We start from the raw sequence: 12,891 nt of genomic DNA, 5'->3' as shown, positions 1-12,891 counted from the left end.
GATTCTGGCTAAATTTTACACCAAACCATGTATCTTTATGGAAATAAATATGGGTGTCGAGCTTGAGGAGTTGGCTAGGGCTGGCCTATCATTGCAAGCCTAATTGGTTAAGCAAATTTTTTTGCCAACTCATCCATGCTCATGTCCTTGACTAGGACACTTGCTGTGGTGCTAGTTGGGCACTGTTAGCCATTGAGGCTTTTGATGATATGTCCCCCGCCTCTCTTGGTTCAAGCAGACAACTTCTATATCTGTGTCTTGCAAATTGTCTACTAGGTCTATTGCCTCATAACAACACTCATCAAAGATGTAATGTTTAGACCTCTCTAGATGGTCATGAAGTATCTTGCTCTTGAGACCAATCATTACTTGATCATTAAGTGTTAAATTATCCCACCCTATCCTTGGGATTACATCTCATATGGGGATACTTGTGGTGCAATGTATTTCCACATTGTCTCTCCTTCCTCTTGCTTGTGGTAGATTTGTGTAATGGGATTCCATTTGTATCCACTGGGTGAGAATCCCACGATGAAAGTATGTCTCAAGACCCATTTTCAAGTAGGTTTAGTGACATAAATCACTGGCCTTTGTTGCCCTCAAAGGAAAGTCCAAATGAACAAGTCTTGGTGGGATCAGCAATCCTTCCCATGGCTTTGCAAACTTAATCAAACTTCTCTAGGTACTGAATGGGATATCCAATTTGATCAAATTTGGTCTCATCATCCTTGACATATGGATTGGCTTGGTTTTGCCTAACTTTGAGCCTTTAAGTGCCATGTTTGTTGCAAACCCCCCCTCTAAGCATTTCTTCTACATATTCAAGTGGCAGTGGAATGTAAGAAAAAGGTTGTACAAACCCTTTGTTTTAGGTTTGGAGTTTCTTACCCCATGGGGTTGGGTTGTGCAATTTCCACCAAAGGCACTTGTCCTACGACTACCAGGCTTTGAGGCTACAAGCCTACTGCCCTGAGGACACATTATATGATTGATGTTCTTGTGGATCCCTTGGGCTGAGGACACATTATGTGATTTCTACTCTTGTGGGTCCCTTGGATTTAAGGTAGTCCAGTGATTGATTGTTTACCCTTCCCCATATTTCCTGTTCCTCATCCAAATGGAGAGCTGAACTGGAACTTGGTTCTATGGTGAAGAAGCTTCTATAATGGGCTCCTTAATAAGGTGGAACTCCTACTTACACTATTTGTGCTTACTATAGGCAATTTTATAGAATGCTTTATCCTTAATGATACAATAAAAGAGATATGTCAAAAATTTGTAGCTATGGTTGCTAGGCTACTTGGTCATTTTAGAACAAAGTCAGTTCGAGATCACCACCAAATGTTTGAAACATTATGGTGGCCGACATGGTTTGAGAACTTCCTAAGGGAGTGAACCTTGAGGTTCATGTTCTTGCTCTCACTCCTTCATTGGAATTCCACCCAAAGCTAGGGCAATTTAATACCCTCTTCACAAGCCACTTGGTGAACCTTGGGCTCAAAGGACCATGGTGGGGCAGCTCCTATTTCCAAGGGTTTCATTCTATTCATGTTTGTGTTTAGCTGGCTCATTTTATCCTAAAACTCCTCGCTTGAGGTGGATCCAAGGGAATAGGGGAGCACTTTATTGAGCATGGGGTCATTTGTGGGCCCAAAGGCTAGGTGGGTTTGAGTGATCATCTCATTAATTGTAAGCTTCTTCCCCAGCCTCTCAAGATGTCCAGCATCTTCCCTTGTAATCAAATCCCTCTTCAGAAATATAAAAGATCTTGTTTCTACCTGTTTTGGCCTAGAGAGAGAAAATGTTCTAGAGAGAGGTTATTCAGATTTTGAATATTTTTGGATGAAAAAATATCTCTTCTTATTAAAATAAGTTTCCCCGAAACAGAAGTTCAAAAAGATTTTCAGAAGGTGCATTAGAAATCAAGTATAATCTGTTCAAGAGGCCTTATCCTAGGGGTCCAGATTTTCTGAAAATTTTAAATTAAGGTTTTGAGGGGCCAATTAGATTCATCCAAATGTGTGGAGAAGATGAATAGAAGAAATAAAGAAAATCCCCCCCAAAAATGAGTAAATACTCACATAAGATGAAGAGTGGACTAAGGACCAAAGGAAATACTCACATAAGATGAAGAGTGGACCAAAGGAAATACTAAAAAAATGGATTTTTGACACCTCACAATGGGAATTCCCCCCCATGAAAGAGGCGCCTATTTCACATGTGTGGTGGAGTTTTAAATTATCAAAAATTGAGATATTTCATCTCTCCTCTCTCCTAATTCAAGTCTAGTTCCAAAAAGTAAGCTAAACTGACCTAAAAATGGTCAAAATTTGACCAAACTGATCTGGAAAATTCTAGAATCAGTTTGCTTGGTTAGAAGCTGACTTTTTCCTATAAATAGAAGCCTCCCCCTTTGTTGAAGTTTAATAGTGTTTTATGTTGAAAATACAAGTGAATAGGGTGTGTGCGGGAACAAGCCCTTGGTTAGAGGTTGTAAAAGAGAATGTGTAAATGTGAGAGAACCTGTGAAAAGGTGAGAAGAATCTACTGGAGAGAATAAAGGGTAGCATGAGAAGATTTAGGAAGTGTGGAGATATTCTGGGAAAAGTGAAGAGGTGGAGAGAATCAAGCAAAAGAGGTAGAGATATTCTGGGAGAGGTGGAGTGAATCAAGGAGAAACTTATGCAGGAAAGCAAAACTCGACAGGAGTTGAACCGAGTTCAAGGGTACAGCCTGGATGATGGAATTATGTATTATAATCGTAGGCTATACATTCCCAATGATGAGGGAACTAAGGGTCAAATTCTGAATGAATCCCATGACAGCCTTATTTTGCAGGACATCCAGGTTTCATCAAAACCTACATGTCTATGAAGAAAAGCTTCTTTTGGCCTGGTCCAAAAAAGGATGTGCTTAATCATGTACGTCAATGTCTGACTTGTCAGAAAGTCAAGGCCGAGAGAGTAAAAATGCCTAGGAAGTTACAGATGAAGTGGGAATGCATCAGTATGGATTTTATTATTACTGGATTACTTTCAATGCAATCAAGTTACAACTCCATCTTCGTGGTAGTTGATAGACTAACCAAAGTTACCCTGGTCGTCCAAAAAAGGATATGCTTAATCATGTACGTCAATGTCTGACTTGTCAGAAAGTCAAGATCGAGAGAGTAAAAATGCCTAGGAAGTTACATCCATTAGACATCCCCCAGATGAAGTGGGAATACATCAGTATGGATTTTATTATTACTGGATTACCTTCAGTGCAATCAGGTTACAACTCCATCTTCGTGGTAGTTGATAGACTAACCAAAGTTGCCCATTTGATTCGAGTAAAAGAAACCTACACTGCAGTGGATGTGGCCAGAGTGTTCCTCAAGGAAATCTTTAGATTGCATGGCCTACCCAGAAGAATAGTAAGTGATAGAGATCCCAAATTCACGTCAAGATTTTGGACTGCATTTTTTGAAGCAGTAGGAACTTTCTTGGATCTCAGCACAGCTTACCACCCTGAGACCAATGGTCAAACAGAAAGGGTAAACCAAGTAATCAAAGATATACTTCGGTCATGCTGTGGCAGGGAACCCAAGAAGTGGCTAAGCTATCTGCACCTAGTCGAGTTTGCCTACAATGCTTCTTATCACCAAAGTATTGGGATGAGTCCTTTCAAAGCTCTGTATGGACAAGATTGCTTAACTCCATTAACTTGGTCCGACCCATTGATTAGGGTCGAGATGTCCAGACAGATGCTTGACGACATGGAGCAGCAGATGCAATCAATTCCAAAGATATAAAAGCTGCCCAGGATAGACAGAAGCAGTATACAGATAAGAAGAGGACAGACAGAGAATTCGAAGAAGCAGATATGGTCTTCATTCGAGTATGCCCCAAAAGAAGTTCTCTATCTCTTGGGAAGTACAAGAAGTTATCCCCCAAATATTGTGGGCCATATCTAATTACAAAGAAAGTAGGTGACTTAGCCTACGAGCTTCTTCTGCCTCCTCATCTCAAAGTACATAATGTATTTCATGTCAGCCTTCTTAAAAAGTATGTAGTACCAAGCTCGAATCATGTGTGCTTGATGAATGAAATCTTAACTTCTTCAACCCAAGGGCAGATGGAACTCCAACCTAAAGAAATCCTCGATGTTTGAGAAAAGATTCTAAGGAACAGAATTCTGAGAGAATTATTGGTCAAATGGAAGTTCTATCCTTTTGAAGATGCCGCCTGGGAGAAAGAAGCCGAACGGTTGAGAGATTACCCCTAATTTGCGAGATGAGGACATCTCGTGTTTTTCAAGTGGGAGAGAATGTAAGATTCCTCCCCAGCCTCTCAAGATGTCCAGCATCTTCCCTTGTAATCAAATCCCTCTTCAGAAATATAAAAGATCTTGTTTCTACCTGTTTTGACCTAGAGAGAGAAAATATTCTAGAGAGAGATTATTCAGATTTTGAATATTTTTGGATGGAAAAATATCTCTTCTTATTAAAATAAGTTCTCCCGAAACAGAAGTTCAAAAAGATTTTCAGAAGGTGCATTAGAAATCAAGTATAATCTGTTCAAGAGGCCTTATTCTAGGGGTCCAGATTTTTTGAAAATTTTAAATTAAGGTTTTGAGGGGCCAATCAGATTCATCCAAATGTGTGGAGAAGATGAATAGAATAAATAAAGAAAATCCCCCTCCAGAAATGAGTAGATACTCACATAAGATGAAGAGTGGACTAAGGACCAAAGGAAATACTTAAAAAATGGATTTTTGACACCTCACAATGGGAATTCTCCCCTCATGAAGGAGGCGCCTATTTCACGTGTGATGGAGTTTTAAATTATCAAAAATTGAGATATTTCATCTCTCCTCTCTCCTAATTCAAGTCTAGTTCCAAAAAGTAAGCTACACTGACCTAAAAATAGTCAAAAATTGACCAAACTGATCTAGAAAATTCTAGAATCAGTTTGCTTGGTTAGAAGCTCACTTTTTCCTATAAATAGAAGCCTCTCCCTTTGTTGAATCTTAATAGTGTTTTATGCACTGTTACTCTACTCCTCCCCACAGCCAAGAACTGTGAATTTCTTAATAATTCACTAGTTTTTGACCATTCCCTCTTCTAAAGATTTGGTGGCCACTCTTGTTGCAAACAAGAGTAGATCCCTCAAACCATCAAGCTAAAGGAAAGCTCCCAGAATTCATGTAAGTTAGAAATCTTATATTTTTCTTTACTCTTTTAATGGTTTTCTAATTTTTATTTTGTTGAAATGATTAATCGATGCTATGCCTTGTTGGAAAGGGTTTCCCCCTCTCTTATTCTTAAAATCAGCCCTTCTTTATCCTAGTTAAGTGATCTAATAGTTGGAATTAAACTTTTCATATTGTTTCTCTTTTAAAAGTGAAAATTGATTAGTTTAGAGTGCTTAAAATTGGGGTTAATTTTTAAGTAAATCAAATTAAGAAAAATTAAAAAATGATCAGCCATACAAAGGAGGTTATAGCAAAATTTTTTAAAATTTGGTGAAATAAGTTTTATCTTTTATCATTCAAAAAGAGTAATCCCTACCATTTGTGTATTCTAAAAGTGTTATTTTCATTCTATACATAGAAAAATACATAGTAGAAATATATTTATTCTAAAAGTGTTATTTCCATTAGATTTAAATTCTATGCATAGAAAGATGCATATTGGTTATTTTTTTTATAAAAGAGTGATTTTCATTAGATATAAATTCTATGCATATTGGTTATTCTTTTTTATAAAAGAGTGATTTTCATTAGATATAAATTCTATGCATAGAAAGATGCATATTGGTTTTTTTTTTATAAAAGAGTGATTTTCATTAGATATAAATTCTATGCATAGAAAGATGCATATTGGTTATTTTTTTATTATTATAAAAGAGTTATTTTCATTAGATATAAATTATATGCATAGAAAGATGCATATTGGTTATTTTTTTAGTATTATAAAAGAGTGATTTTCATTAGATATAAATTCTATGCATAGAAAGATGCATATTGGTTATTCTTTTTATTATAAAAGAGTGATTTTCATTAGATATAAATTCTATGCATATAAAGATGCATATTGGTTATTTTTATTATTATAAAAGAGTGATTTTCATTAGATATAAATTCTATGCATAGAAAGATGCATATTGGTTAATTTTTTTATTACAAAAGTGTTACTTTGATCAATATTGATTTTTATGCATAAATAGATGCATAAAAGATTTTTTTTATTATAAAAGTGTTACTTTCATCAAAATGAATTTTTATGCATAAATAGATGCATAAAAGAATATTTTTTCTTAAAAAAGTGTTATTTTCATCAAAATAAATTTTTATATATAAATAGATACATAAAAGAATGTTTTTATTATAAAAGTGTTACTTTCATCAAAATTAATTTTTATGCATAAATAGATGCATAAAAGAATATTTTTTATTATAAAAGTGTTACTTTCATCAAAATAGATTTTTATGCATAAATAGATGCATAAAAGAATATTTTTTATTATAAAAGTGTTACTTTCATCAAAGTGGATTTTTATGCATAAATAGATGCATAAAAGATTTTTTTTATTGTAAAAGTGTTGCTTTCACTAATATCAATTTTTATGCATAAAATGATGCATAAAAGAAAAATTTTTTATTGTAAAAGTGTTACTTTTACTAATATTGATTTTTATGCATAAATAGATGCATAAAAGGATTTTCTTTTATATAAAAGTGTTATTTCTTTAGAAGTTGGATTTTATGCATAAATAGATGCATACAGAATTTTTATATCAAAATAAGAGTTCTCTTTAATCCTTGTTTAAATCCCATGAATATGGGTAAATAAATTAAGTAAATACTCTGTGAAAGAAAATTTTACCGTTTCATATTCTCTAGGATGATAATGAAAAAATTCAAAAAATCTATCGAAGTCAAAATTTTAGTTAAATGATTAATTTATCCCTCATCATAGAAATTCGTGATGAGTTTTGAATTCACTTAAGCAAATACTCAATGAATGAAATTCAGTAAAGTAGTAATTGAAATATTACCCTTCGATAAAGAGAGTTCAGAGAGAACCTTCCAGTCTAAAAACTTGAATCAGACTATGACCAAGACATAACTCCTTCGTCAGTTTCAAGAATAGAGGATGTGACCAGTTCAGTAATCTACACTCAAATCACCCACCGAATCTGAAACTAAGTTGACACCTTTGATTTTGATCTGAGGATCAAGATTACAAAATTCGAGGAATTCTGCTTGGGAATCCAGACCTATGATCTAGAAGTCTTGGGATACGGAATTAAGATATATCCATTGTATTCAAAAGAAAATCAAAACTGAAAACTTGCATAGAAACCCTGTTTTCTTAAAGGACTATCTTACGCCAGAATGCTGGAGGGAGCATTTGGTATATGTGTTTTTTCTAAGGGAAGTTCGGTTGCAACAGCTGGCGCAGGGAGTGTTCAAAGGATAGCTCACGCGGCAAAAACCTGCCTAGGACTTGACCAACCTGGATATGGTGTAAAATGGTGTGCTTCCGGTACGATGGCCGATGGCCGACGAAGCGGTCCCTAAGTGAAGTGCCAGGACACCTAAGGAGGATCCTGGAGGGTTCTGACCAGGCGATGCATGGGCTTGCGATGCTTAGGACACCCATGCGTATGTCATGGAAGATATATATATGTGTATGATGATGAGAAAATTATTGTAATCTGTTACTGGATCTCGTTGTTGACCTGCTGGTCTCAATGGAGAGTCCAGAGTGATACTGTTTTGTGAGAAACAAGGATTGAATTGGAAATTTTGAGTTGTGACATCTATACCCAGTAATTGTTTGTCAATGGATTGTTTTATAAATTAAAGTTTAAAGAGGAGTGTGTGAGCACATTCTCCTATGTACAGGTTTGTTCTTGCAGTAGAAGCAAGCTAAAGAGCCATATCCATCTATTTGCTAAGCCTATCGATGGAAGATTTTGTGTGAGCTTGCCTATTATTTAAAAAAATACAAAAGTACCAATGAATATTATTTTTAATCATGATTTATTGAAATTGAGCCAAGCTAATAAGCTTACCAATCCATGATATTGTATTCAGTGTGCCGTTTGTAATTCTCCTTCCACACAAGGCATAAGTACACTTAAATAAGCCTCCACAAGAACTCTTTCTTACTACTCCAGGGAAACTTCACATGGCTCTCCATAGGTTTGACCCAACAATGGCCATCATGTGCTTTCTCCATTCCTTGCATTTGAGAGGCTTAAGGATTATGTACATTTGGCAATTCATTAGCCACACTGCCATTATAGATTTGAGGAATCTCTCCTACCTTCTCAAAACGTGTGCTTGCTAATAACATTTATGAAGAACACCTGCATGAGATTCTTTATACATTAGTATTTAACCACACTCTTCTGAAGTGGTGTACTTGTGGGAGAATCTTCCATTGTAAGATCAATAATGCATTGCTTTGGTGTGCTTGCTATAGTGTTGCTTGACTCTCATATTATTGGAACAACCAGGTATTCAGTTGTTATATCTTTATCAAATATATAACATGGTTTCTCTCTAGTGGGTCTAGCTGACTGGATAGATATAAGATAATCTACACCATCATCTTGTGGTTTGATTGTAAAAACCTTCAATCCAGAATGAGAATTGAGCATTCCATCAAAATAATCAAGTTTAGCAATATAAAAACGTCCCTGCACAGTTCTAACAATAAGATCATTATCCAAACCTCCTACAAAAATGTGAAAGGTTGTGTTCTCCATGTCAATAAAGAAAAAAACAGGCCAAATGAAGATAAGAAAGAAAGAAAAAGTTCTCTATCTGTCAAGTTCTATGGTTCACAAAACCAACTTACAACAAACTAATGAAAACAAATTTGAATTTTAAACACTAAATCTAAACATATTAGACTTAATTTTAAAATATATTCATTTTTTAAAAATAAATATTATTTCTGACAAGAATAAAAACATTCTTCAATCATTATAAATAGTGTCATTAATGTTTGAAATCTAAAATCCATTTTTAAGAATTATATTTAATAATAAATAGTTACATAACTAACTCTCATTAATAATTACTTTTTTAACTACTTTTAATTTCCATGAATACGTATAATTTATACATAATGATAACATTATTATGATTAAAATCATGATTTTTGAATAACTATCTATTCTATTCTCTCTCTCTCACTCACTCTCGCCCACCCCTTCTCCATTTAGCATGAGCCAGGAATGAAGAGACCCACTTTATCTCTCTCTTTATCTTTTTTTTTTTATTCTTTCTTTAAAATCTCTCTCTCGCTTATAATTCTCTCTCTCTCTCTTTCTTTTCTCTCTCCCTCTCCCTCTCGCATCTCCTTTTTTAAAAGAAAAAAAACAAAAAGGGATAGAGAGGGGGGGTGGCCCTTAGTGAGGAGTGTCTACCCTCACTAAGGGCGACGTCGCCCTTAGCGGGGTGTCGTGCCTGCGCCCGCACACCTCTCTCTCTCTCTCTCTCTCTCTCTCTCTTGCATCATCCATGCCCCTCCACCCTCTCTCTCTCTATTAAGGCTCACCCTAACCCTCCTTGAAACACATCCAAAAAGAGATTACTTGGTGAACCGCAACTGTCATGAGGATCTTTCCAATGGCCGAGCTCGTAACCCTAGAGGCCTCCAAGCTCTACAACTCCTTGAGAAGCAATTCCACCGCGTCTCCTGCATGAGCATTATCACACCACCGCGTTGCACTACGGGTCCTCGTTCCTCCTCTCACCTCACTTCACTCACACACACTCACTAGCATGCATTAGAGAGAGAGATTAGCAAGAGGATTAGCAAGAGCAAGACTCAATTGCACAATGGGAGAATCTGTTGTATTATGAGAGAAATTCACTTATATACATGGCCATAAGTGTTCACACTCACTTAAACTGTGCTGGCTGGGCACTTTAGGCTCATAAGAGGCCTAATGCTATTACAATGACTACTCTCATAATATATCCATGAAGTACATCACTTAGGACTTCATCCTATCTTGCTACCACACGCTCTTGAATCGGGAATTGCCATAAATACTCCGTGACACCATTACGGACGCCCGTCCAAGTTGTAGCTTTGGACACTATTGCTTTATATATTGAATGTATGACCCTTTGGTGTATCTACCATGACTCCTTGATGTAAGATAATGGCGGTAGCTCTTATTAATCCTAGAATTGGATTAACTCTCTCTCTCTCTCTCTCTCTCTCTCTCTCTCTCTCTCTCTCTCTCTCTCTCTCTCTCTCTCTCTCTCTCTCGTCCACACCCATGCCCATTGGAAGCGCTATCGACGCTTGGCGGAGTTACGAGTACATTGCCGAAGAGATAAGGAGCCCCTCTTAGAGGAGTTAAAGAATAGAGTAGCCCATAAAAGCACATAGGTGTAGGAACCCTAGGTAGTTATGGCAACCATATGATTTTCTTCACACTGTTGGATTTTGGCAACCGTATGATGGAATTACCATCATAGTATTTTTGTTGCTGAAGCACATGCACAGGCACCCATCTTTGATGAACACTATAATTTGTTTGCCGATGTGTTTGCTGTTAAGGCTTTCTTCTTTATGCAAGCTTAGGGGACTTTGTGATGCACTTAGGGACCCAAGCTTTGGTGTTTCTTTGGTAGTACCCTTGTGCTTGCAGCAATGTTTTTGGTACCCACACTTGTTGCATTATTGGAGTTCTTTGAGGAACTCGCATAGGCTTTTGTGGATAGTGTTGTGGTGGAGTACTTTTTTTCTTCCTTGGCTTTCGAGTGCTTCGTTGAGGAAGAGGTTTTAACTGTCAAGGCACCCAAATTTGATTGGCATCTTCATAGTAGCCTTGAGCTACAAGTAGCTGCTTTTCCACCCACATTTTGATACTATTAAGATATCGTGATTGTGAGAGTCTTGGTATAGTTTTCTTTAGGGTTTATGTGGAAGGTTTAGGGCCCTCCTTGACTGAGGTTGGCACTGAGGCTGCAAGTTTGAGACTTATTGGCATTGTTGATGATGATGAGGTTAGAGTCTCTTGTGGAGTAGTTGTCACCCAATGACGAGGCCTTTGAGCATGTGGTTGTCTTCTTTGATGAGGTTTGTTGATGAAGATGCATAGGAGCCAGGGCCTTTCCTTTGAGTCCCCTGTTAGAGATAGATGGTTGGGCTCTGGGAACTTCTTCAAGAATAGCTGCTGATTGCGAGGTTTTGGCATTGAACTTCGTAGGGGTGAGGATGGGGTTGAAGGAGTAGAGGCTTTATCGAAGTTGGTTGTTGACGCAGATGGTAGGTCCTTGTGTAGAGGGGCTTTTGTGGAAGAGGCTTGTATCCTTTTGCGTTCATCATCATAGATATCCATTAAAGTTGAATCCTCTTCCTGGCATTATGGTATTATCAACTTTTTGTCGTTGACCATCATGATGATTCTATCGCTAGCAAAGCACAGTGGTGATTGGTTAGCAACAGTCCATTTATGCCCCAAGATTAAATCTGCATCCAACACATACTCAACCACAAAAAAACTTGCAAGTGAGGGGGTTAGTTTCAATATACATATTGTATGTTCAAAGTACCCCATACATGGCATGTTCAAGCTTGTGTAAAGGTAATCCTTTCAGGATGGGCCATGAGTGTTAGTTGACCTAACAAATCCCATAGCTCTAGGGTCATGAGATTGTGTTCTTGTGTTGGATAAAGTTGTGCTTGAGCTATGGTGATTTCATTAGCAATTGTACATTGCATGCAGGAGTGTTCAAGGTGATTGTTTGCATGGATTCATCTAGTGAATACAACGATTCACTTATTCAAGGTTTGCCAAAGATAACATCATACTCAAGGGAATCTAGGGTGACATGAAATATAAATTTCATATCACCATCGATTGTTCGAGTAGTGTATCTAAAGTAACCTGGAACTTCAATGTTTTGTTCATTGGTTCCTTTTGCAAGACTAGTGCTTGTCGGGGTGAGTTCAGGTTGTCCCAATGACACCCAAGTGTCTATTGTCATGATGTTATGACTTGCTCGAGGGCTAATCAATGTGCGTTTGCGTTGAACATCATTGCTTGTAGTAGGGAAATCCAACCATACCATGATAGAATCTACCAAAGGAACCATTGGTGTTTCGGGTTATTGTTTCAGCTTCAGATCCTGTGTCTGTTTCATATTCTCATTCACTTTCATCCTCTGTTTGGGTCTCAGCTTTTTCAAGAGTACTCACCAATGCGTGCAATGGCACACTTGGCCCTCTGACAATTCTTGATGAGGACTGTTTGGAAACTTGCGAATCCTGACATTCCTGGTTTATGTAGTTTGTTGTGTCCTTGTATAACTCAAGTTGAGCCATTAAAGGTGCAAGTGTTGATATGATGCTGGCTTTATCATGAGAGAAGAGCATTCCTCCGAATGAGGTTTTGAGAGACTGTTTTAATCTTGTAACGGAATTATCAAATTCCTCACGTGCTTTCTCAACCCTAGAGTTCATATACAGTCTATTTCAAATGACTCTTCTGTAGAGAGTATGTCTTCCTCTTGAAAGGGGAAGCGGTACTCCTCTAGGCTTTGTATCTTAGTTGCTGTTTTAGGTTTGGCATTATGAGGTTCAATCATAACCGGTGACCCTGTAAGACATTCAACCATGCTAAGCATGCACTCTTGAGCTTGCTTTTTGCATTCTACATATGTCATGTGATAATTATTATCCATTTGGGGTGGTTGGGTGGGTTCTAGTTTCTTGATTGGTCTATGTGGTGCACTGAGCGAAGAGTAAGAACTTGTCTCATCCTCACTTAGTGATATACTAGAACTTGTTTCATTCTCTGACTTTCTTTGGTTTGTCAGTTTTTCACTATGTTTACCCATGCGATGAGATCAAATTTTCTTTTGGGTTTT

Source organism: Cibotium barometz, chromosome 2, assembly GCF_041138505.1.
Source record: "Cibotium barometz isolate CiBa-2024 chromosome 2, ASM4113850v1, whole genome shotgun sequence".
In the NCBI taxonomy this organism is placed as follows: domain Eukaryota; kingdom Viridiplantae; phylum Streptophyta; class Polypodiopsida; order Cyatheales; family Cibotiaceae; genus Cibotium; species Cibotium barometz.
Note: the sequence above shows the minus strand (reverse complement) of the source record.